This window comes from Pleurodeles waltl, chromosome 8 (genome assembly GCF_031143425.1).
Source record: "Pleurodeles waltl isolate 20211129_DDA chromosome 8, aPleWal1.hap1.20221129, whole genome shotgun sequence".
In the NCBI taxonomy this organism is placed as follows: Eukaryota; Metazoa; Chordata; class Amphibia; order Caudata; family Salamandridae; genus Pleurodeles; species Pleurodeles waltl.
The window spans coordinates 872,394,778-872,422,029 of NC_090447.1; the positions used below are offsets into that span (position 1 = coordinate 872,394,778).

The 27,252-nt window shown below is 44.5% G+C and overlaps 1 protein-coding gene across 1 annotated transcript in view; it reads right to left on the reverse strand.

Annotated features, from left to right (window-relative positions):
• The window catches only part of WWC3 (WWC family member 3), a 404,774-nt gene extending 392,916 nt beyond the window's left edge, over positions 1-11,858 (reverse strand). The window contains exon 1 of the mRNA XM_069205154.1: positions 11,171-11,858. The gene's annotated coding sequence lies outside the window, so the exon portion shown is untranslated. The remainder of the gene's footprint in view (positions 1-11,170) is intronic.
• Between the last annotated feature and the right edge of the window lie 15,394 nt (positions 11,859-27,252).

Sequence of the window (27,252 nt, forward strand, 5' to 3'; positions counted from 1 at the left end):
AGTGCTTTGCTTATAACATGCTAGCCCTTTCAACAGCACCCCCTCCAACTTAGGCTGAGAGATTTTTTTTTTAAAAGACAACTATCTGCATGAGTTGGGGGACACATTGGTCATTTAAGAAATGGCAACGCTGCAGAGCATTTTCTAAATTTTAACACAAATGTGCAGAAAGTGTGGGGAAACATTCAGTTGTGAAATTTTTATGGGATCTTGGGTTTGGGGGACATGGTCTGCAAGAGAGAAGGAGGGGACAACAGGCAGTTGGCGTCAGGATGTGCACTCCAGTTACTGTGCATAAATTGTGTCAGTGGCTGTTGGGCTATCCAGAAAGGGATGGACTGAAAACTCAAAAATGAGGTTATAAAGAAGGTTCAAGATTGGGATACCAAAGTCCGAGGTCGGTCGGTCGGAAGAAAATGTGAAGTCACTGGCAGAGAACCTGGAGATGGCAAGAAACAAACTGCTTATAGTAGTACAAAAAGCGAAAATGGCAGGGCCTTTCATTGCTGGCCCATTTCTAACTTAGTGTCACCAGTGGGTTGGTCCCAAAAAGACTGCAGGGGAATACCTCCTTATTCATTACTTACCACGGACAGAGAGGAATCCTGTCAAGGATTGCATTCTGCCTGGTAATACACTGGTGCATTATTACAATGAAGATCATATACATGTTTATTTAAGGACTGTGGAGCAGGGCAATGATGGCAAAGTGCAATGTGAAATCAGCTTTTCTGATGCTTCCGGTCTACTGCTGGGAAAGTCTCCAGTTTGAAGGGGATCTATATGTAAATAAGGTGTTGCCCATATGGTGTTCTAGCTCGTGTTCATTGTTTAAATTGTTTAGCTCCTTTCTCTAATGGCTTTTTACAGAAAAAAAACAGGTTGTACTAGATGATTTTCTATTTGTAGGTCAAATCGTTGCTGAGTATTGTAAGTAGGCCATTTGGCAGTGTGAATGCATATCACTATTGGTGGTTGGGGGGGGGGGGTCCCTTAAGCATTTGAAAAATGGAGGTTCCTATTCCAGGTTTTAAATTTTGGGGATCAAATTGGCACACTGAAAATGGAAGCAAGGTTGTTAAAGGAGAAGGTTTAGGTACTGGATCAATTTCTAGAAAAGGCAATAGAAAGAAGAGGTTGGAGCAGCGAAGTGCAAAGGCTGTTGGGACATATGAATGTTACATGCAGAGTTGTAAGAACAGGGAGAACATTTTGCAGGAGACTGGGATTTTCCGTGGCAAGTGCAATGTTGCCACACTACACAGCACACTTGGGTGCAGGTGTAGGAGTGGATTTGTAGATCCCCATGTCTTTCTTAAAACATTTTAATTGAGTTAGAATGATGTTACAGGAAGAAGAAATTTGTTGTCAGGTACAAATATATACGAAAGTAGTAAGAGTATACGGGCTTAGAGATTCTTTTTTTTGTTCAAACCATCTTTAGTGAAAAACTGAGCAACTACAGAGTAGGCAGTGAAGGCCTATTACAAGTTACATTGTTAAAGCATATCAGATCTCATGTGTAGGAATGTAGGTACATGATACAAAGGTAATGTAGGAACATAAGATTACAATGTAAAAGTGTATCAGACCTCGTGTAAGAATGTAGGTACATAAGATATGTACATGATACATCGATAATGTAGGTACATAAGACAGGTAGATACAGCAGGATGTTAGAGTCACTAGTTATCCCTTTACCGTGTAGGGCGAGTTGATGAGATGCATTTCTAGGGATGTAAAGATGGTTGAGGTCATTGAAAGGGTGATTGTTGCAGTCCCTGAATGTGCACATGATGGATGAATCAGGTCGAGGTGAAAAAAGACGAAACAGAAAAGGAGGGCTAGGGAGGGGATGGAGTAGAGAGCTAGGTGGGGGAGGATCAGTAGTGCTTACAGTGAACGCAGGTCAGCTGGTTGATTGCTAATGCATGATGTTGGCATGTGCTTGGTGAGATGGGCGAGAGATTTCGTTAGGCAGGAGGTTTGTTGGGTTGTTGGTGGCTCTCTTTTTTTGTAAGTATAGGTCGAATTTGTTCCAAAAGCAGCCCGTGAGATGTGTTGTGCAGGTTCTTGTACCTGATGCTATCTGCACTTCTGGTGGAGCACAGAGTTCCGCCATTTGTTAAAGGGGGTGACAGAAGTGGATTTCTATTCTGATAAGACCGTTCATGAGCCCAGAGCCAGCATTAGGTCCAAAAGAAGGGAGTCATGTAGGGGTAGATCCTTACTAGCTGGGTGTGCTGCAAAGCCCAAACATGCAATTGGGAGGGAAGGTATGATCCTAATTTTGAAAATATCAAAAATAATTTGGGGGATTTTTCTTCATAATCGGGTTATCATTTTGCATGTGAGAAACGTGTTCGGATGTTCCGGGGAGTTCACCATCGAGCCAGCAGGTATCAGATTGTATTATCCCTAGAAATTCAATTTTAAGTCACTGGGGACAGCTTATCCATCTCTTTAAACCACCAGCTGCCCTGGGCTGCTAGGAAGGCTTGCTGGTATCTGTAAAAGTCATGCATGTTTGGCCATCCCCTCTTTTTCTTCAGTTTAAAGGCAGAACCGACAATCCTGCAGGGTGACCAGATTTTCACAACCAAAAAACGGGCAAAAACATAGAAATAGGACTGCATGTTGACACGTCATTCAGATATATATATATATAGAGAGAGAGAGATATTTAAATATCTCTCTCGCTGAATGACGTGTCGTTTAGTGATATGGATGTGTATAAATAACCGCCCCCCAAAAAATGCTGTAAGAAGCTCCAGGGTCGGACTGTTGATGACCTGGGCCCTAGCTTATGGAAGACCTTATTCACCCCTCATCAAATCTTGCTGTGCTGCTTGAATAATGTGAGGCAACACAGCAGGTTACTCTGCAAATGTTAAGCTGTGTCTCTGGTGTAATAAGAGGGCCGGATGAAACTTGAGCCTGCACAACTCTGTGATTAATGTCCATCTTCATCTGACACTCTCTCAAAAACCGGGACATGCCTTTGTTTTGACAAAAAGTGTAGGGACACCGGGACAGTCCTTTTAAAACCGTGACTGTCTGGGAAAAAACAGGATGTCTGATCACCCTACTACCCTGCCTCTTTTTCCTTTCCACAGAAAATCCAAGACAAGGAGGTGGATGGATTTATGGGTAGCATACAGGATAGGAAATTAATTAGAGGGGCCACCATCATTTTTGAGGTTTCTGATCTACCCCACCAAGTTGTATATTTGGGAGACCACAAGTTAAGGAGGCCTTTGATTTTTCTAAGTGTTTTGGTTTCGTTAATTGTTAGAGATGTTTGAATGTCCTTTCCAAACCAGATACCAGGCTATTTAAAGGCCACTGGTTGCCATTTTTTGCCATAAGTAACCAGGATCACAGATGTCGGTAGTATGTTCATGGGAAACACCTCCGTTTTGGATCGGTTTAGTGTGTAGCCGGAGACCAGGGAGTATTTCTCAATCTCAGCCATGATGTGGGGGATTGCAAAGTCTGCATCTTCTGTAAAAATCAATACATCTTCGGCCCAAGCAGCAACTATTTGTTTGCCAGATTTAAACTGAATGCCTTTGATGTTATCGTTTTGTGTCAGTGAGGAGAGAAAAGGTTCAAGTATGAGAAGGAATAAGAGAGTGGAGAGTGGGCATCCCGGTCCCATGCCCTGTATCAGTGGGAACGATTCAAAAAGGTAGTCATTGATTCAGACCTTAGCTGTTGGCTTTGTGTAAGAGACCATAACCATGCCAGTGAAGGGCTCGCCTAGGTAGACCTTGTTTAGCACCTTATGTAGGAAAGGCCAGGAGACCTTGTTGAAGGCCTTCTCCGCATCGAGTGCAATCGCTGCAGTTTTTTTAGGATTGGGCTTTAGCTAGTACGTGACAGAAGACTCTGATATTGTCCGCTGCTAGTCGGCCTTACATGAAGCCCGTTTGGTGAGAGGCGATGAGTTTTGAAATCACCTTTTCAAGTATTTGTGCCAGAACCTTGGCATATATCTTGAAGTCACTGTTAATTAGTGAGATCAGCCGATAGTTTTAAACATCCATGGTATCCTTGTCCTCTTTCAGTATGATGACTATAGTGACGTTGAAGCCTGTGCCGGTGACACAACCTGCAGAGATATATGTCTGAAAGTGGGCAAGGAGATGGGCAGCAAGGAGGTCGTGAGTGGGGCGTTAAGGAGACATCTATTCTCCGGCGGTGCTATTGGGAGAGGGTATAAGTTCAAATATGATGCATACTCTTCTGGGTTTGTTGTTGAGCTTGGTGAGTATAAACCAGAATAGAAATTATGTAAAACCTTTACGATGTCTTGTGTGGAAGTGAGGGTGGCACCTGCAGTGTTTTGATAGAAAATGGTTAGCTTGGATTTTTTTTTGTATTTCAGGTAGATATCTAAGGCCTTCTGAGACGTATTTTTGTTGGGACACTTTTTCTGCATTGGAGATTTCCACCCATTTTTGCACCCTTTTACTTAATATTTGGTTGTACTCGTATTGTAGTTTACGTATCTTTGGAAAGTCTTGGGAGCCGGAGGAGTGTCTTATGGATTCATTTAGAGATTTAATATCCAGTTTAATGAGTTGAGACGTTCATTTAGAGTTCTATTTCGGACTGTCGCAATGTACAGTAGGGTATCTCCAAGACAAGCTTTCATGGCCTTTAAATTCCCCCTCCTCCAAAATCTAGTTTTTATTACATCTATAATTAGAGGCAAAACAAAATCAAATAGTTCAAGAAGCACCATAGCAGCCAAGTAACCAATTTAGTCAGGTCTTTTTTCTCCATAAAGTACAGTACTTGAAGTTTGTCTTTATTAATAGGTTGGTTACAAATACCAGTTTATTGTGGAAAGTCAGCAATGGAAAAGCTACTCATAACACACATTGAGAAAGTAGATCAATTCATTTTTGCATAACTGTTAAAGTCTGCTTATTTAGCACAGTGGGCAAAGTGGACACTGGCTGGAAGAGCTGGCTTAAAAATATTATACTTCCAGGTCATGTTTCTGATCGATAATCCTTTTCTGCTGCCCACGCTTGAACCAGGAGTTATGGCCTTGCTTTGCAAAATGTAGATTACCCAAATTGGACTTCTGTTTCTGAAAGGACAATTGTTGACTCTGGAACAACACAAGGCAAAGGGATATTACTAACCTCTTAGATGTGTTGACATACTTTCAACTTAGGACGGGAGGCCAGGGTAGCATTCCTAACACCTCCCCCCCTTGCTTCTCCTGAGCTCACTTCTCTTACACAACTCAAACTTAAATTCTGCCAGTAGATGGATATTCAAACTTTAAAAGCTGTGCTCAGATACATCTGCAACCTCTGATTTGCCACCTGAGTGCTTATGGAAGGTGGACTTTGGGCATGATATAGTTGACAAAAAAATAAAATAATTGTTGCTCTTAAGTGAAGTTGATTTTACATAGCTACAATCTATTTTTTTTAATCTGTTAATCAGTTGTATTACTCTCCAGCTACAGTGTGCAAATATGATGCTTCAATAAGTGCAGAGCATCACCGCTGTGCTGTCCACCTAGCAGGACAATCTTCCACTTAGCCTGGCTGTCCCAAGTCATTTCTGCTTACTGGCACATGATGAAAGGATTACCAGGAGCTATCACTTGGTGCCACGTACACCTGGCCCCCATGACTACACTACCTAGCTGCGTAGAGGACCTCCCAAACCTAATTTGAGACTTTCATCACTATTGTTATTGTGGCAAAGCTACTGTCTAGCTAAAGGGTCCTTCATCTACCACTAAGGCCTGGATATGAGAGACTGCTTATTGTAATGGGTCAGAAGAATGCTTTGCACAGTTGTCTCAGGAGCTCTCTGGAGAGACAGGATAAATAAGCCTGCAAGTGGTGGAACCTGTGAGGTCCAAGATGGAGGTATGGAGACCTCTGGTAATGCTGTGGCTTCACAGATGCCTCTGGATGAAGAGGGGTGAAACTGGTTGATATGTTATATTTGGGGAGGTTACCTGGGCCACGTATATTACTTACTCAAATTAGAATTGCACTGACATTATTGGAATGTGGGTGTGACCAATCTCATGCTCTATTTCTGTAGCCCCGCATACCACGTGATGTGATAACTGAATAGATCACAAATGGTGATGTAAAACTTGATTGCCATTGCTGATTTACAGTTTTATTAAAACATTTTGAGTAAAGTCATAAAAAGCTGCTTATTTAAAACAAATGTTAAAATGCAATGTATGTATTGTTTTTCTCTAGTGCTTTACAAGTCTACTTAGGGGAATCAATGAAGAATATAAATAACCATAGGGTTGACAAAGGAACCATTTCGTAGAATGCCGCAGAGAGACAGAGGTGGCATCTGCAATTATAGTGGGCCACTCTGGAACTGTCCTAACAAAATCTGTGGGCCAAGGCTTTCTTTTCAGAAATTATGCACTGAAGACAAGATGGGCAAGGTACAAAACAACACGATCCCTCCAAACACCTTGCAAAAATCAGTTAGCACCATTGCGTCAGACACCCACCAGGAGCAGAAGATGAGTTACCAAACCCACATGGCAACTTCTACCCTCATTATCATCATCTACATGTTCACACTTGTGCGTCCTACTTTATCAGTAAAAAAAATAATGTAGCCAAATCGTGCCCAAGCAGACCCGAACAGAAATGAATTGAGGTTTCTCTCCTAAAGGACTTGCAGACTAACTTGCTGCATATTTGCATTCTCACCCAGTGAAAGGTTCAAATCAGGATTCTCTAACAATTAACTTGTGAGCTAGTGGTATCTCTCCAGCTACATGTAAGTAGCTGCCCTGTGTTCATAGATCCCAAAATTGTAAGTTATGTAGTTGTGACGAAAATGTCTGTATTTTCAGAATTCCTAAGCTGGTGTTTGGAGAAAAAAGGTTACATTGCCAAAATATATTTAAAGCTTATATTTGATGGATAAATCATCTGGCACTGGGGGGCTTAATACTAATATTATTACTTTGGTGTGTTGCAGCTATGACTATTATGTAATACTCACAAAAAGGCATGCCAAACTGGCAAATCCTTTTTTACATATCTGCTGGGAATCACATCTGATGCACTGAGGTGATCACTGGTGGTAATGTTGCCTAGGACAGGGACTAATATTGTCTCGTGTGATCGCTTTTACAACACTACAACAATAATATTAGTTGCTGGGGATGATTTTTATTAAACCTAAGTAGTTCTTATTGAAGACAAGATTGGAGACCGCAGGTTTAAATTCTACAGGTCTTGTTAGTTCTTCCCAAGCTACAAAGTTTACTCCTGATGATGAGCATTTCCTAGGGTGGGGTGTCCAATTTTTAAACTATGTTAAACCTTGTCACTGGTACGTTTGCTTGATCCCTCCTTGTTCCTCCTTGGAACCTTATTTACGTGTAAGTTGGTTTCAATCATGCTAGTATAGTGGTATACAAAATGTGTAACCCAAAAATATTGTTGATAACGACTCACACAACAAGCATCTTGTTTAAATGTGAAAACTGACTAAATCACGATAATGCATGTAATATTACAATCCCTGTTAAAAACCTCTGTAATTTCCCTATTAGAGGCGGCTTGTGACACTCCTTGTCGCCTAGAATAGAGAAAGGGCATAGCTGCTCAACTGTAATAACTTATTACAGTTGAGTACTAACGTAACAATGCGTGCTGCCAGAAGCCAAGCTGAAATGCAGGGACATGGAGCATAATTGAACCTGTAGTTAAAAAAAAAAAAAAAAAAAAAAAAAAAGACAAAACGTAGCTTTTCCTTCTTCGGCCATGTTTTTTCTAGATGAACACAGATAAGCAAAAATTAGATATTTAAGGCACCATGTTTTTTTGCACGCTTTAGTAATTGTCATAAAGACAGAATTCTCTGCATGTTTCTACACACATTCTGGGCTACAGTGCATTTTTTAAAGGATTTGTATTCAACTGATTTGAATATTTCTTTTTTCAACTCATATATAACTGCCTTTTCGTGTGTCTAGTTTTTCACTACTGACCAGACATTCTACTTTTGTTCTTCATGTTTGCAAATATGGTATATCTATGCTCCAAGGATTTAAGTGGTTTGTGTGAAAGGTGATGGTTTGACCATCTTTTATAAGAAATAAAGTACCCCCAGTACATTATAAGGATAATGCAAGTCACGGAGTTGCAAGAACATATTAAGGAACTATGATTATGTTCCTCTATATGGTCACAGAACTCAGAGGCGACTTGCAATATTCTTATAATGGACAAAAGGGAGTACTTTATCTTATATATAATACTTCAGAGCTCTAAACGAAAATTGGGTTTGTGGTGATGATTCAAGAAGAAAATCTCAACTGTTTGGTATTTGTATCATCTATACAGCGTGTATGCTCGTCCAAACTATACATCACGAGTTCCACCATGTCTGGGGGGGTGAAATTCCCACATTCGTAAACACAAATGACTGACTTTCTGTTACATAATAAAATTTCCATTCAAGAGGTTCGTACGTTATTCAGTGGTTAAATAAATACACCCAAAGCTGAAATCAACTAGCATTTTAAAAACGCCAAACCTGGCCCTGTCAGTAGATTAGCAGCAGTGGTTGGGTGCAAAAATAGCAAATGGCACAAGATGGAAAAACCAGTATTCGCACAAGTTAATTAGAGCACCATCAGTGACCGAACATCAGCAAACACAAGTTGGATACACAAGTTGGATACAATTATTCCTAGCAAAAACAACAAGTGATGGACGGAATGCTGAACATTGTCAAACACTCACCCCCAGTCATAGATCTGGGTTTAATCCATCGTTCTTTTGCTCACCATGCCACCCCAGTTTGGACCCAGCCATATGCAAATCAGTCTTGACCCTGTTCTTCATGGGATCAGTCCAGACGGTCCTCACTGGACCGGAAACAAGCATCCTGGGACCGGTTTCGGGGTTTCACCCCTCATCAGCCAAGCTAGCTTGAATCCAGTGGCATGGGAAGCACGGGACCCACGTCTGGGCATACCCTTCCCACTTAGGGTGACAAAGCAAAAACAACAAGTGATGGACGGAATGCTGAACATTGTCAAACACTCACCCCCAGTCATAGATCTGGGTTTAATCCATTGTTCTTTTGCTCACCATGCCATCCCAGTTTGGACCCAGCCATATGCAAATCAGTCTTGACCCTGTTCCTCATGGGAACAGTCCAGACCGAACTGCCAAGCCAGGTCCTCACTGGACCGGAAACAAGCATCCTGGGACCGGTTTCGGGGTTTCACCCCTCAGCCAAGCTAGCTTGAATCCAGTGGCATGGGAAGCACGGGACCCACGTCTGGGCATACCCTTCCCACTTAGGGTGACAAAGCAAACCATGGGGAACAGGGTCAAGACTGATTTGCATATGGCTGGGTCCAAACTGGAATGGCATGGGCAGCAAAAAAACGATGGATTTAGGCCCAGATCACTGTACTGGGGGTGAATGTTTGACAATGTTCAGCATTCCGTCCATCACTTGTTGTTTTTGCTACAATTATTCCTATACAACAAATCCGGCCATGTTAACAGAATCTTAAAACTGAGTCACGGGAAATGTCCCAAAAGGCTAGAATCCTTCCGGTGGGCATACAAAACTAGTTTCGCATGCCTCACCAATCAGCTCCATGTCGTTGCATTTTCTGACTTCCAGCCATGGCACATCAGTAAACAATTTCCTGAGCGCTTCGCTAGGCCTCAAACTTGACAATACAAATCGAAGTGCTGTACGCTTTCCCCGAGGCTCTCTGGTTTTTCCCGTAATCAAAAACTTGGGCTTTGAGCATTAGACTTAAAGCCACCTGTCATAAAAACGCCGGGGTTCAGGGAGCTCGTCTCTTTGCGAATAGTAAGGAAAATTGGCTATTTCCCACCTCTAGACTGGCTCCATCCTCAAACACAATACTTGCGGTTTATAGCGAACCGCTTGGAGCGAGAAAGGGTGTGACCCACACAAAAAATTATCAAGGTGGGCGAGTGGCTCTTTAGTACACGACACAGACGTATCTTCTTTTACCAGAGAGCAGGTGCAGGAACTTTGGGGACGAGTATAAGGGGAAGGTTTGTCAGGAATTTCAGCGAAAAGGCATCAGCTGAGATGTGGTAACAATGACCTAACGTACTACTGTGGCAGGCCATTATTAACTAATATTTTCATTTATTCTCATGTAAACTGACCAGTTTTAGTTAGGCAAGGAGAACTGATGATTACAGACAATAGTTATTAGTAGTCTGCAAAAGTAAGGCCTCAAAGAAGACCTGCAGTTCTTTAAAGGCACAAATTGGCTATAACATTTCACCTCAGTCTTGCCCATTACGATGATGATGATGATGCCATAAGCCCCGTAAAGCCCAATCATTGATGGAGGCACGATTCAAAGAAAAATATTATAATTTAGATAGCAGCAGAAAAACACATGCAGCATATCTACCGACATTAGAAAGCTGACGGGAGGGACATTTTGGGACAAAAGTGACACGTCTCGCACAAAGGAGAAGAGGCGTGCTTCTCATTTAACACAATGGCTTGACACGCAACAATAGTTGTTTTTGATTGTCTCTTATAAATTACAACGGTCTTCGTGTCTCAGAAACCCACTGCAAGCAGGCAGAATACCCCTATCTCAAAACTAGCCCTCTGTACCACTGGTAGAACAGCGTAGGAAGATATCATGCAAACATGTATTGGCACATAGTCCCACTCACTGCAACTGAACTCTGATGTAACAACACACGCTAGAAAGTTTCTCAACAATGTAACTACACACGCTAGATAGTTTCTCATCACTTGCTTTCATACACAACTTTTGACTAACGACTTCATTACGAAGTAAGCACTTTCAGCGTGTTGCTAAAACAGGAGGGTGCCGACGTTTGGCATTGGTGCCTTACGCACGTTTCCACAACTTTTCTTGAAGAAGGGCATCTGAGAAGTGGGCATGACCAGAAGCAATTTGGAACTCTGGAAAACTTTTGTCAAGGATCTAGAAAGTAAGCATAACGGAAAAGCAATTCCCAAATAGGAGAAGAAAGGTAATTGAAGATTCGAGCAGTTGGAAGGGGGCATACTGACTTGTGTTAATAGAGTACACTGCTCTCAGCCCCTTCCCAAGGCTCAGCTACCCTACCCCTGCAGCACTGGTGTCTCTTACCTGTCCCGGGGGTCTATCCAAGAAGTCTGTCGGGTATTGTGGTCGATGAAGAACACGCGGCCATCGTAGTCGCGGGCCTCCTCCCATCCCGGGGGTAGGGGTAGCCCAGCGCTCTCCCTGCGGGCCCCACTGCCCGCCGGGGCTGCCTGCTGCTGGGGACTCTGCACTGGCTCCCCGCCTGCTCGGGGGGAGGGAGCCACCGGCTGCGGTTGCCCCCGTCGCCCGCTCAGCCAAGGAACAGCCCCACCGCTCCCACTTGGTTTCTTCCTTCGCCGCCACCAGGTCGGGGGGCCCCCGGGCAGATGCTGCGGCGCCTCTTGAGTCTGGCTGCCGGGGGGCCAGCGCTGAGGCCCCGCAGAGGGGGTACCCTCTTCCTCCAGCCTGCCCCCCTGCAGCACCCGTGGCCGCTCCAGGCTCTTAGCGGCCGGAAGGCAGGGGGGAGCCGCGGCGCCCCCGATCCCTGCCAGCCGCTGGGGGCATCCTTCCCCTATCCGCCTGGAGTCTCGTGCGCCCTCCCAGGGCACAGCCTCTTGCCCGCGCCCGGTGTCCCCTCAGCGTCTGCTGGTGCACGCCGCACTGTGTCCAGAGTCCCGCAGAGCGCTCATCCCTGCAGCCGCGGCTCCCCCGCGCCGCCCGGCCCGGCCATCTTTCATTCCACAGATTGGAGCCAGGCCGCCGCCTCCCCAAACCCGGCCCCTTCCCCGCCTCTGGGGTATCCAGGGCCCACAGACTGCTGCCGAAAGCCAGCCTCTGAGGAGGCGAAGGAATGTGCTCTGCGCTCGGGACCGCCCCTGGATCAGCCCCGTTCCTGCCCACTTGACAATGCTCTTTCTTTGGCGCCCAGAACTTTACACCTTTTGAGTGCACTCTTCGCCCATCGCTATATCCCTACTACTCTTACCTCTGACACTCTTCACGTCCCATGCCCCGTTCGACCCGGATCCCATGGAACTGAATTTCTGTGTCTGTAGTAAATTCCACTAAGTTATACCGTTTTTATTTCTATTCAAAGATATCACAGTGCGAGCCACCTGTTCTATATTATTCTCCCTTTAGTTTGTCTCACGAACCTGATATTCAAGGGCTGGTCGTCTTATCTTATTGTAAGTAAACAGGGCAAGTGCACATTCCAGAAAAATCCTTTATATTATGTCTATGGGCTCAATTGCATTGTCTGAGAAATACCATTTACAGATTTTCTCAACTTCCATGTGGTTCGTTCAGGGCACAGGTCTTCAAAAAAGAAGTGGGTGGCCTAACCTAGTTAGGCAGTATGTAAGTGACATCATGGCATGTGACATCACGATGTGTGACATCCCACATGGCATCACAGCAATTGACATCAGAGGAAGTGGCATCACAAACCATACATTTCCAGGAAGTGGCATCACAAGAAGTGACATCAAATCTTAAGAACCCATATATAAGCTTAGCAGGTCTATCAGGAGTACATCTGAGCACATTAGGAGTATACATGCAAACCCTCCTGATTTAGGCACAAGACTCCCACTTTATTAAGGTATATATTAAACAATATTGCCTTTTGTGAATGTAAAACTTCCTTTACCCAAGGATTGAACAAACTAGCTCCACTGCCAGTCAACCAGACATAATATTCCATATGCAGCACATTTCCACATATATGTGATTGCTTTAGCAGCCTTCTCTCTCCAGCAGTGAGACTTCTCTCCTATGCGAATAATTCATGCCCAGCTTTACTCACAGGCACTCATTTTAGGAGATTTGGGCTAATTTTTCACTAACAGAGAGCTGATCCAATGAAAGCTAGTGTGCCTGCCTTAAAAAGACTGTGCCTATTATTTGTACACAAAATACATGGGTGGATGCACAGAAACGCCAATGCACCACCCATGTAATGGCTACAGACGTACGGTAACACAAGACAGTACAATGCACTGCCTTTCAAAAACTATCCTATGAGGCTATTTCCTCTTTTTATGTGTGCTTCAGAATGCAGCACACATGCAAAGAGGAAATAACAGGAGGAATAAAGATATTTCTACTTGTTACACCAGCCTCAGGTAGACTCACCAGTTTGGTGCAAACCTTTGTTTACAAGTCTTTATAAATATGGGTTTGTGTCAGCATATATGGGTGGATGTAGAAGAATGCCCAAACTACCTATTTAATGCCTACCTGATGTAAGGTAACACAGGACAGGGCAATGTGCTGCTTTGCACTAGTTTTTTTTTAACAAAGCAACACAAATGGGATTTGAGAAGCACTTTAACTCCCAAAATAGATTTTGTGTCACAGTTGTGCCAGAAAAGTGGCCCTAATGCAAAATCTGGGCCTCAACTTTGACATTTATTTTTTTAAAACTCTGCTGCAAAGAAACTGGCAACAAGGAGAAAACTTCCAGTATATCTGTTCTGCTTAATTAGTTGCAAAGCCTGAATCTTAAAATATCTTATGGGGATAAGGCACCTGCTGCAGAGATCTGTGTGTTCCCAGTCAATCTGAGTGAATAATAATGGTAAGGTAACTCTGGAGGTTAATGCATTTGTCGGAAAGATCTGTGTTTTGTTTAGCCCCAGTTTTGACTCAAGTAGCATAGAGGGTTAATGTGTCTCCTGCAAGAGGGGCGCGTCCAAGATGGCGACATGAGAGGACGCTCAGTAGAGAGCTCCGCGCACGGCCCAAAACAGATCCTGAAAAGCATCCGTTCCCTGGACACCCTGACTCAATACACGGTGTGTCGGGAGCGTCGAGAACTGATATACCCCAACGAACCCACCAACGATGGTGCGCGTCATCACTGGCGCGATCTGAGCTGGGCCTGAGCCAGCTGCGGAGGAGCAGACGCATCCGGGCCTCACTGAGGACCGACCGACGCATCCCGATTGCTGGATCCGGAACTGACAACACGCGAAAGTGGAAGGCGCCCGAGGTGAGAGGCTGGCGAGGGTGTCGAGCCGACAGTGGAGGCCAGCGTCGCTGACGCCTGACATGTAGCCGAAACGGGCCGCCGGGCCTGGAGAGAACACAGAGACACCGCGAGGTGGCGGGCAGCGCGGGCGCCAGGCTGGAACGCAACCCAACGGTGCTAATACTAGCGGGGACATGGTGGCAGACTGCTGGATTCGACAGTGCTAAGAAACCCCGAGCTGCGAAGGCCTGGTGGCGAGCGTCCCCAGCAATCAACAAAATGCAGAACCAGGGCGTGGACAATAATAACACTGGGACCTACCTGTAGTGCAGGCCGGTCCACGAGAAACGGAAGACGAGGTGCGCCTTCCCAATACACACAGGACAGGTGTACACACACCACAGCGTGTGAATCCATGGGTGTGCACCCTGCTGGGGAGCCTTGAAGTGAGCTCCCTGGATCTCGTGTGGCGGGAGCCCGGGATAGAGCACGAAGCCCGAACCGACCTAGCCTCGCAATGCCAGTTGGGTGCTCCTTCTCCTGCGACCGCCCGCTTCACAAAGCATAATTGGCGATCCCCCGCGGGCCCCCCTCTGGAAGACTCCTCGTGGATACTTAAGTAAAATCAGTTACCCACATGAGCCGACTCACCAAGGGCTACTATAGACTGAGACGCCCGAGTCGTTTTGGACCGGTCACTCGACGACCCGAGATAAACTCACAGGGCACACACAACACAAAGTAAGGTATACACTTAACTCTACAATTAATGCACAACGTGCCTAAAACGGACACAACAATGGTGAAACCGAAACCCAGAGGGGCCAACTTGAAGTCAGACCCATAGTTCCATTACTAGAAACAGACACAGAACTCAACTCAAATGCCCTGCGCAAAGTGACAGAGACATTGGCTGCCCACTCCACACAAATTGAGAAAGTGCTGCAGGCGGTACTCAACACCAGAACATCATTAGAGGGCAAAATAGACACAGTGGTGGCGGAAGTCAACATCCTTCGTATGGAACATCAGAAACTAACAGATAGGGTCACTACAGCTGAAACAACCCTCATAACGTCTCAATCTGAAATCGAAGACATGAAACTCCGTCTCCAACACCAGGAATCAGAAATACTAGAGCTGCACAAGCGTGCTGATTGAGCAGAAGGTCGTTCACGCCGCAATAATATGAGATTCCTAGGGTTCCGCAAACTTATCGAACTTCCAAACGCGGAATCATTTCTAGAACGCTGGCTCAAAGAAAACATATTAACACAAGAGACTTCGCCTTTCCTATTGGTGGAACACGCACATCGAATACCGGGAGGCCCCCCGCCCAGGAGCCCCCCCTCACCCACTAATAGCGAGATTCCTAAACTACCGGGACAGAGATCAGGTACTGAAGGGCTTCCGCACATCTAGCCCAATAGACATTGAAATGCAAAAATCACGGCTTACCCAGACTACACAGCCGAAGTTCAGCGTAAACGCGCCACCTTCTACACAGCAAAACAAGTACTGCGAGACAAAAACAACTCATACTCCTTAATGTACCCAGCCAGATTATGCGTGGTGGATGGTAACAGATCTCACATATTCCCAACTTCGGAAGACGCATGGACCTGGATGCACGCAAAGGGATTGGCAGACCACTGTGGAAACTCAAGAACAAAAGGAATGGTTGACTCGACAGCCACGCCGAAAGAAAAGATCAAAGCCCAGAACTGAGTCATGCCCAACTAAGTCACAAGCAGCGGACGAAAAAGCTCAAGCCTTTAAAGTAGTAACCAGATTCTCATGCATACGGGCACAACCCAATCAAGATACCAACGACTCTGGCTCTGACTCAGCGAGTAGTCAACATGGCCCATCCACATCACCGCTAACCTCCGGCCCAACCTTTACCCCACGATCGGCAGACGACCTCTAAAAATAGTACGCGAGTGCTACAACCACACAAACTCACGCGTCAGCGCCAATGTAAAAGCATAAAAGTGTTGCACAAGACCAGCAAGCCCAAGGATAGTGGTGATCGAACAAACTCAATCATAGACCCCTACGGGATACAGAGGACACATTAATATACAACCCACTACAATATGAGATTAAAGGCTCTAAAAGTCCAAGATGGGAAACGACAATATCCATACGGGCCGGAACACAGGAGCTATCTTGGACTACACACCAAACACCCCCCCCAACCCAGTCGGGTTACCGAATGGACCTAAAAGAAACCAATGTACACAGTTGCACCAGTTGTGCCTGGAAGCCCACAGTTAGATTAATTAATGTAAGTTGTATCATATTTTCTTCTTACCCCCTTTTCCCAACATGCTCTACATTCTTATATGCAGGAGGGGCTGGAGGGCACGGGGAGAGGCGGTGGAAGACATGGGGTGCGAAGAGATCACTCCTGGGGCGGGAAATACACTATACCACAAATCCCAAGCAAAATTACGACATATAATATAGTAACCTGGAACGTTAGGGGCTTAGCTAACACCACTAAAAGGAGCAGAACGCACGCCTACCTCAAACGCCATAAGATACACATCGTTATATTACAAGAGACACATGCAACCGCATACAAACTGGGCGAAATCGGCAAAACCTGGTCAGGCATGGTATACGGTACTAAAACCTCATCATATGCGAAAGGAGTTCTGATTTGGATCGCCCTGGGCGTCCCTTATGCAGTCCAAGGCGTTCATATAGATAGGAACGGCAGATACGTCTGCCTGGTCGGGGAACTAGACGGCAGACAACTAGTAATAACTGGGACATACGTGCCAAATACGGGACAAGGGGAGTTCTTTCGGACCACATCCACGCAGATCTCGCATGATCCATCCATATCTACCATTTGGGGGGGGGGACATTTCAACACTGTAATAGAAGTATCAATGGACAGATCCAATCCCCCAGTGAAAGGCGCCCAGTGCAGGAACCTCTCTCGTATGTTGGGTGCCTGGATACAAGAGAGGGAGCTACAAGATGTTTGGAGATGCTTACATCCCATAGATAAAGAATACTCCTTCTACTCACCGGTACACCAGCTCCACACACAGATAGACCTGCTCTTATGACAACAATTAGAGGGTGCACCACTCCAAAACACTCAATGAAACATGATAAGTACAGAAAAGTCCAATGCTAGTAAGCAAATAATGGCGCAAAGCTTCTATTAGTTTCTTCCCGAAGGCTTTACTTGGTGAAGGAAGCTTGTTACAACATAAATTTCATGAAAAAAAGCAGCCAACGTGTTTTGTCCTATACAAACGGGCTTCTTCAGGGCTGCAAAATAACATATAATGGTAAGGTGATATAATGACATACGTGAAGTAGCAAGAAAACAAGACATATTCACATACAAAGTGTTACTTTACATACATGCGATAAGCAACAAAGTTACTTAGTGAAGGTACAACAATATTAAAAAAAAGCGAAAATATATAAACACAGTCATAGTCTAGACCAATGGCAAGTCAAGTGTAATTGACAGAACCAGCAAGGAGAAACGATCAAAAGTAGAAGTTCAAGAGATGCACCATGAAAAAATATGCACAGGAACCTAATAAAGTGAATTCCTTATAAAAAGCCAGTGTGCAGAATGATAGTGGAAACTCGAAAGAGAGGTTTCCCTCTGCCAGTAAGTAAAAATCCCATTTGTGACAAAAGAACAACATAAGGTAACAAAAAGTTGTTTTAGGTCATAAAGGCACACATACCAAAGGTAGTACTCCGAGTGAAGCGAAATTGTAGTTCGCGATGTGTGCATACACAGAGGCATATGAAGCTTCTAATAAAAGAGAAAAACAAAGAAGGGGAAAAAGGAGACCCATGATGATGTATATAGTCAGGGGCAAAGGTCACCAGCTACATTGCAAATTAACCAAGAAAATTGCATTGTAGAGTCAGCGGCACCCTCAACAGTAAGTTCGAAGGCTCTGAGTTAGCCACGCTCGGATAGAAAGGCTGTCACAGCCTTACCTGAAGGGAAGTGTAACGATTCGTTGCTATGCGGCGATCCAAATAGTAACAGAGGCTGGTAGCCAAAAGTGCAGGCGGGCCCGGCCGTATGCCGCCCGTCCAGTTGGTTGTGTAAATGTTCGGCGTTCAGATATACAGGGTTTTAAAAAGAAGAACGCCGGAAGTAACAAGTCACGCCATGACCGGGAAAAAACAAATATAAACAAAGACGACAGACTGTATGTAACAGTCGTGGTTCTGGAGTTTACTGGTTGTCATGTGAGGCGGCCATATTGGAATAGGAAAGCCATATAAATGGAAGTACAACCCGGTATATTTTAAAGATCTAGATCCACAATTTCAAACAATAAGATAGTGTATCACTAGTATTCAGAAAAATTTATTAAAGAACATATAACGTGATGCAGAGAGAAAGGGGGACGAGGGGAAAGGGGGTGGGAAGGAATAAGGAACCGTGAACAGTAGTGACAAGCCCAAATATAGAAAGATACCGAAAGGTAAACAAATGGTAAGTGAACAAGAATGTGTGAGGCCGGAAAGAGGTGAAAAAGTAATTACAAAATGTATAAAAAACCAAACAGTAAAGAAAGTAGAACGGTATGCGGAACCAATAACAGTACAATCTTAAGTTTTCATTAGGAGAACCTATTTACATGATTACTTAAATAAATGTGAAAAAATGCGAAAAAATACGAAAAAACTCCAACCCAGATAAACATAGAGAATACATTTGACATATTTAGAAAAAAGCCCTAAACATGTACACAGATACAGGACTTGTAGACTATATCGTGATTCAAAACAATGAGTAGGAAATGGCTACAACATTTAATGAGCAGATAGGCTGACTGTGGACAGGGATCACTATGAAATGACAATGTTAAGTGAAAGGCCTATATAACAACAGATTATTGTTATGTTATTATAAATAATAGTGAAGTTCATGGTCTGTGTTATGTCTCAATTCGACTGCTTGTAAACGGCATATCCAAGCTGCCTCCCTCTTACGTAATTGCAACTCTCTATTTCCTCCTCTTGGATTAAGTGGAATATGGTCAATCCCTTGAAACCAAATCAAGTCATCATGAGGGTGAGCCAGTGTCATATGTATTCCTGAAACAGCCTAACGCGATGTTCATTCACAAATTGCAGAAAACGGGCTGCAAAATGAAAAAAAAAAACTGCTTTATTTAAAAAGCAGTCACAGACATGGACTTCTGCTGACTTCAGCAGGCCACCATCCCTGTGAGTGAAGGGACTTGCTATGGGGTCGCAAAATGCGACCCACCTCATTAACATTAATGAGGTGGGTCTTTGCGACCCCATAGCGAGTCGCAGACGGTGTCTGAGACACTGTTCTGCATCCGATATTGCAACTCGGAAATTGCGAGTCGCACCGACTCGCAATTTCCGAGTCGCAATATTGGACTTTGCTACATGTGGCCCCTAGATTTTTAAAATATACCGGGTTGTACTTCCATTTATATGGCTTTCCTATTCCAATATGGCCGCCGCACATGACAACCAGTAAACTCCAGAACCACGACTGTTACATACAGTCCGTCGTCTTTGTTTATATTTGTCTTTTCCCAGTCACGGCGTGACTTGTTACTTCCGGCGTTCTTCTTTTTAAAACCCTGTATATCTGAACGCTGAAAATTTACACAACCAACTGGACGGGCGGCATACGGCCGGTCCCGCCTGCACTTTTGGTTACACTTCCCTTCAGGTAAGGCTGTGACAGCCTTTCTATCCTAGCGCGGCTAACTCAGAGCATTCAAACTTACTGTTGAGGGTGCCGCTGACTCTACAATGCAATTTTCTTGGTTCATTTGCAATGTAGCTGGTGACCTTTGCCCCTGACTATATACATCATCATGGGTCTCTTTTTTCCTCTTCTTTGTTTTTCTTTTATTAGAAGCTCCATATGCCTCTGTGTATGCACACATCGCAAACTACAATTTTGCTTCACTCGGAGTACTACCTTTGGTATGTGTGCCTTTTTGACCTAAAACAACTTTTATTACCTTATGTTATTCTTTAGTCAGTAATGGGATTTTTACTTACTGGCAGAGGGACACCTCTCTTTCGAATTTCCACTATCATTCTGCGCACTGGCTTTTTATAAGGAATTCACTTTATTATGTTCCTGTGCACTTTTTTTCACGGTGCATCTCTTGAACTTCTACTTTTGATTGTTTCTCCTTGCTGGTTCTGTCAATTACACTTGACCTGCCATTGGTCTAGACCAGTGGTTCCCAACCTTTGGTCCCCGGACCCCTAGGGGGCCGCGAAGCCTTCTCAGGGGGTCCGCGAGAGCCTAGAAAATTAAAAAATATTAAGAAATATTGACAAATTAGGTCCCCAGCTTCCAGTAATGACTTAGGTGGGGGTCCCCGGATTCCCATGATGATTCAGTGGGGGTCCTTGGGTTCCATTAATGTTAAAGGGGGGATCCACAAAAATCAAAAGGTTGGGAACCACTGGTCTAGACTATGACTGTGTTTATATATTTTCACTTTTTTGGAATATTGTACCTTCATTAAGTAACTTTGTTGCTTATCGCATGTATGTAAAGTAACACTTTGTATGTCAACATGTCTTGTTTTCTTGTTACTTCACGTCTGTCATTATATCACCTTACCATTATATGTTATTTTGCAGCCCTGAAGAAGCCCATTTGTATAGGGTAAAACGCGTTGGCTGCTTTTTTTCATGAAATTTATGTTGTAACAAGCTTCCTTCACCAATTAAAGCCTTCGGGAAGAAACTAATAGAAGCTTCGCGCCATTATTTGCTTAATAGCATTGGCCTTTTCTGTACTCATCATGTTTCATTGAGTGTTTTGGAGTGGTGCACCCCCTAATTGTTGTTGTATTGTTGGGGTTTTTTCTTGCCCCTTTGGCCTTCTTTTGCAGCAGAGGCCGTAGTAGAGTTGCACACCATAACAGTCTAAATAAGCCATCATCGCATATATCGAGATTTACTGGGCACGAATAGGGATTGATGCATTCTCATTGGGCTTGCTGCATCCTGTCTTGTTAGACCTGCTCTTATGCTCAGCCATGCTAACACACATGATACACAGCGCATCTTACATGGCAAAAACCCTATCGGACCATAGTCCTTTAATCGCAACACTAAAATGGGGCAAACAGCCAACATGCATCCCCACATGGCGCCTGCAACCCACCCTATTACGAGATCCCCCCCTCCGGGATAAACTAGCAGAAGAAATAAAGTCCTACTTTACAATAAACACCAAGATGACTACATCATGCGCAATAGAATGGGACGGACAAAGTAGTCATGAGAGGCATGTGTATGACAATGGCAGGAGGGGTTAGACGGGCATTAACCACAGAGCTACACAATATCAAAGGGAAAATACGAAATAAGGAATGTGAATTGGCCTTGGGCAAAATCAACAGCGACAAACTAAATAATCTTAAAAAACAATGGAGCGTAATTGAGACCCGCTTGCGAAAATTCGATTATCAACACTATACAGCGTGCTTACATGCTGAAGGCGACCGCTCCAGCAGAATGTTGGCATGGTTAGCAAAAGGGATGCAATGGGTCACCCCCATAAACGCCGTTAAACAACGACACGGGCACGATAGTAAACACACAACTAGAGATTAACAATGCCTTTAAACAATATAACAGCAAGCTATACAAGGCTGAACCCCCCCCCACACCCATCATAATTGGCAGAGTTTTTTTGAAGCGCCCCGTTGACACGACTACACGCAGAACAACTAGAGGACCTAGACAAGCCCATAGAAAGGGAGGAGATACTACAGGCATTAAAGCAGCTAGCCCACAATAAAACCCCTGGGACAGACAGACTACCAATTGAATACTACCAGACTTTCACGTCACAGACAATCACACCATACCAAACAATGCTACAAGAGGCATACAAAACAGGACAACTCACAGACTCACAACGCAAAGCGACAATCGTAGTCCTACATAAAAAAGGCCACGACCCTCTAGACGTCCACTCCTGCCGACCCTTATCGCTATTAAATTCAGACTAAAATTACTAGGGAAAGTACTAGCGAACCACCTCCTACCATTGATGACTACCCTGATACACCCAGACCAATCCGGTTTTATACCCAGACATAATACTTTTGTCAATATCAGGAATTTACTACGCTTAATGGCCGAGACCCCCGAAGCGGACCACTCCAGTGTAGCGGTCTCGCTAGATGTCAAGAAAGCTTTCGACACGTTGGGTTGGCCCTTCTTGATGGCAACTTTTAAAAAAATGGGATTCGGCGCAGGGTTCATGAGCTGGATATCCATATTATACACTAGTCCCCAAGCACGGGTCAAGACTGGTGCCATCATCTCAGAGAAATTCGAAATAGGTAGAGGTACACGCCAGGGTTTCCCACTGTCACCACTATTGTTTGCATTAGCAATAGAACCCCTAGCAGTGAGATTGCGCAACAAAGCAATAAGATGGGTTATCCCAGACGGAGAGGAATTCCGCATCGTCTCCTTATATGAAGACGATGTATTAATATACCTACGCAACAAAACCGAATCCCTACCGAACATACTACATCTGCTTAACACTTATGGTGCCTTATCTGGCTTACGTGTCAACTGGGCCAAATCATGCATATTCCCCATGCAGCCACTTCCAGAACCACGAGACAATACTGAAACCGACAATGACCTAAAATGGGAATACACAACTTTTAAATATCTAGGTGTCCACATTTACCACAGTGCCTCCGACCTAAAAGAAGGTAACTTAGACAGAGCAATCAGATCAATAAAGGGATCCTTACCCTTCTGGTGCTCTCTACCTCTCTCGCCCATGGGCAGAGTGGCCTTGACTAAAATGATTGTGCTTCCCCGATTACTGTACTACTTCGCTGCACTACCACTCACGCTGCCAAAAATCCTCTTCACACAATTAACCAAGCTACTGACTGAACTGATATGGGCCAACGGACGCAGGAGAGTGGCCACGACTAAGATATGTCTCCCAGTGGAGAAAGGGGGGATGGGAGCCCCACAGCTTGAACTCTATTATGCAGCAGCACAACTACTGGATTATGAACTGGTTACAGGATCCCTTAAGCCCTGAGAGTCACAAAGTGGGGAAGTGCCTGAGGCGCTCAAACGTGCTAGGTTGGCTCATAAGACACGAGTCCCCCTCACCTCATAGTAACGTTCTGATAACAGTGGCCGACCGTATCTGGCGCTGCTACGTATCAAGGGGTGCCCACACGCCACCATATTCACCCAAGATTCCACTACTAGCTACACCAGGAATAGATAAATTACAAGGTAGACCGGGCCTCACTTTATGGACCACGAAAGGTATACAACTGGTTGGCGACCTGTTCGCAGAAGGCCACTTTATCTCCTATGCAATGCTAGCAGGACATACACCTTAGGACTGGGCTGGTTCATCTTGCACGGGGCACTAAAGTGTCTAATACACAAAACATGGGGCTGCGGCAACTCAGAACCACCAACATCACCCACTCTACACGAATTATTGATGGGCGCCGGCACACAAAAAAGCATCTCCTGGATATATAACACACTATAGGCCTGTCCAGAAGAAGCACAATCACAAGCCAAGACCAGATGGGATAAGTCCTTACAAACACCCCTCACAGCGCAAGACTGGTCCATGGCCCTTGCAACCACATGAGAAATATCGCGCAATGCTCACTTCAGATACACCCAACTTAATTATTTACACCAGACATACTTAACCCCAACCGCATAAAATGCATGTTCCCACAAGCTACATCTGAATGCCCAAGGTGCGGAAACACAGAGGCAGACTTTTACCACATGACCTGGAACTGCCCACCGCTACTCCGAGTGTGGCATGATGCCACAAAACAGATCGCCACATGGTCAAGACTGCCACTGACCCCTACACCTGAATCCTGCATACTAGGAATAAGCCACAGGTGCAATAAAGACAAACAAAAACACAGATGCGCGGATCTAGCGTGTGTCACGCTTAAGCGGCTCATCGCAACACAATGGAAGTCACCTGGTGCCCCAGACATGCACAGATGGACCAAAGACCTGACACACAGGACTAATGCGGAGATACAAGTGCTACGCACACTCCGAGACATCGGGATTGAGGTCAAGGGCGCAGACATATGGGAAACTTTCCTAGATCAGTTACAGGAAAAAGACGATACACGTCTACCTTAGGCCACCGACAAAACACTAACACAAGAAGATAGGTGAACAAGACACCACGTCTGGGAAACCCTCCCCTTTCTACTTACCACCCCCTCCAAAGAGCAAAGACGAGACCACGTGAACCCCCCTGCTGCGTCCCCCGCACCCCTGCACGTCTTCCTTCTCACCTGACCTCCAAAAGCGAAACTCCAAGATTTCCCATAGAGCAACCCCCAATAGCATCAACCTCTCCTCTAATATCCCTTTATTCAAACCCCACCCATCCCTTTCCCCCTCTCTATTACATTTTTCTTTCTCTCCTATACGCAATTACGATAAGTGATGTTAACTATGGTATGCATAAAAACGAATAAAATATTATATTGTAAAGTAACAAGAAATGTAACTTTCAGGTGAAGTAACCTGCAACATATACTGACAAAATATTGAGATCACTGTAAAATAAGCAAAAACTTTAATAAACAGATTAAAAAAAAAAAATGTGTCTCCTGCAAAGCACATCACATCATGTAACATGCAGATGACAGATTTTATTTTAAGCAGATAGGTAAGTGGGTTACTGATTTAAACACAGAGGTCCTTATGTTACTTGCAGCTGCATTGTAATCCTTCTAATACATCACAGTGAACTATGAATGATGATATGTGACTTCTACGCCTTGTAACTGCTACTGTCTTGTGTAACATATCCTGTCCACTGATTTACAAATATATGTGATGTGTATGTGTGGTGTAAAGCACCCTGACATCCTCCATTGGGATGAGTAGCACTATAAACGAAAATCTAGGTATTTTTCTATTAATATGAATGTCTCGTAAGGGGTAGTAAGGGCTATATATAAATGCAATTTATTTTGTGTAAATACTGTAAAAGACCAACACATCTGACATTCTTACAGTGCATGCATATATGGTATAAAAGGACTGAACAAAGTCAAAAGCATGCCTCGCTTAAGTACGTGTGAATTGCTAACAAGGTGTGTACCTTTGTTTCCCCTCCACTGCATTTGCATCTACTTTGAGGCTCTAGGCCTCTTCCAGCCAGGAGACTCAAACAAAAGAAGGCCTGAAGACCCCTCAAATTCAGCCTTTGTCTGGAGTATGAAATAAGAAAGCCTTCCTTCATGCAAGCTGTTGTGGACCAAAAGCAGACAATGTGAAAGCACTGCTGAATGTGTCCCAGTGTTTGAAAATTGCACTGGATGAGTTCAGCATATTTTACGGTAGGGTCTGACTTCTGGACAGGTGGGATGGCATCCACCCTGAAAAACAAAGTGGGTGCACTTTGTCCATGCATGTGTACCCCTGACTTGTGCCCTGGGTCTGTTAGAATATCCTTAGATGAAGGGACGCTGTATTTTATAAGTGGGGATTATACTGGCACTATTGCATATTCCTAACCTGCCGAGAATAGTCAGATCCCATTTATTAATCTCTTGCCCTCTTGCATACTCTGGGTGGGTGCAAATGGGGCCATCACACCATGTGGCAGGGTGACGCACAGCCCCAATTTAGATTTGAATGAGACACAAGTGAGACAATATTTCACCACACATGTTCTTGAGGCATCACACTTATGCCCATATTTATACTTTTTAGCGCTGCATTTGCGTAATTTTTTTACGCAAAAGCAGTGCAAATTTACAAATTACAATGGTATTTTGTAAGTTTGCATCGCTTTTGCATAAAAAAGCGACGCAAATGTGGCGCTAAAAAAGTATAAACATGTGCTTTAGTTCTTAAGTCTGTGCTTGCGCCTGGGATAAAGCTTGGGTCTCTATCCTCAGTTACCACTTGATGGTTTCCTTGTCTCTCATAAATCTTACTCTTAAACTGTTGCTTGCTTAGGAGATGTGCTTTCTACCAGATGTGCTAGCGGAGCCTCCGGCAAGAATGCCGTCATGTTCCATTGACACTCTTCATTCACTTGACTTTGCCTTTTGCGTATAAGGTAATGGATTCTCCAAAGGTTTTTTAGCTATGATATGCTCATCAACACCATTTCAGCCCCTTTCATGCCTGGGACTATGGTGCCTTCACCTTGATAATTGGCCAAAGATCTCTCTCATATGGGGTTGAAGCCTCCATCCCATATGGCTTTCTCAAATTATGACCATGTCCCCCATTCACAGAGGGAGCCATGGCTCCTCGTCTTTGGGTGGTGCGATTGCTAGTGTCCCCACTCCTTCTCTAGTCTTTTTAACACAAGGGAAACATAGTAATTGCCAGGGTCCTGAGGCAATTGGTAGAACAAGGAACAGAGGTCCTTAGTTGTAGGAATAGGCAGTCAAATATGAGCAGTGAAATAACATTTTTAATCAATTAAACAATTAAAGCCACAAAAACGGTGCAGAAAGTGCCATTGCAGGAACACTATGCTTGGTGGTCCTCTCGAGGGTAGACTCCATTTGGTCAGCTCTGCTGTTTCATAGTTTGCGAAGCCTTCACTAGTACCAGCATGGCATCAGACTTCATTCCTGGCTCTTGGATTATGACGCTTATGAGCACTGATGATTTTCACCCTTGAATCATTTGGGCTTGTACTTCTTTGCGGGCGTCATCTTCAATGCCCGTGCTGGTAACCGATAGACATGCGTAACAACAGTCTATTGACTCCCATTCCATTTGGCATGCTTGATGTAGCTTGAATATTTTCAGTCAGGATTGGGTTGAAAGTCAAAGTGGGCATTTAGGGTTCATAATGTCACGCCATAGTCATCGTTCCCCTCAGTGTTGGGAAGGTTCTCAAACAGCTTGTATAATTCTTCTCCAGCGAAGTGCAGCAAGAGCAAGTGTTTCACCATCTCATCAGTTTCATGGGTGGTTTGGAAACGGTTATTCAATCACAGGAGCGGCTTACGTATTAAATAGGGGTGGGGTAGCGCACGTGGTTGGGCAGGTGGGGGGAATTAATAAAAAAAAAAAGTACCTGTATCGGCGCCGCCATCACCATCGCGCTGCTCCTCTCCTGCATCAGGCTGCAGGCACAGGCCCCCAG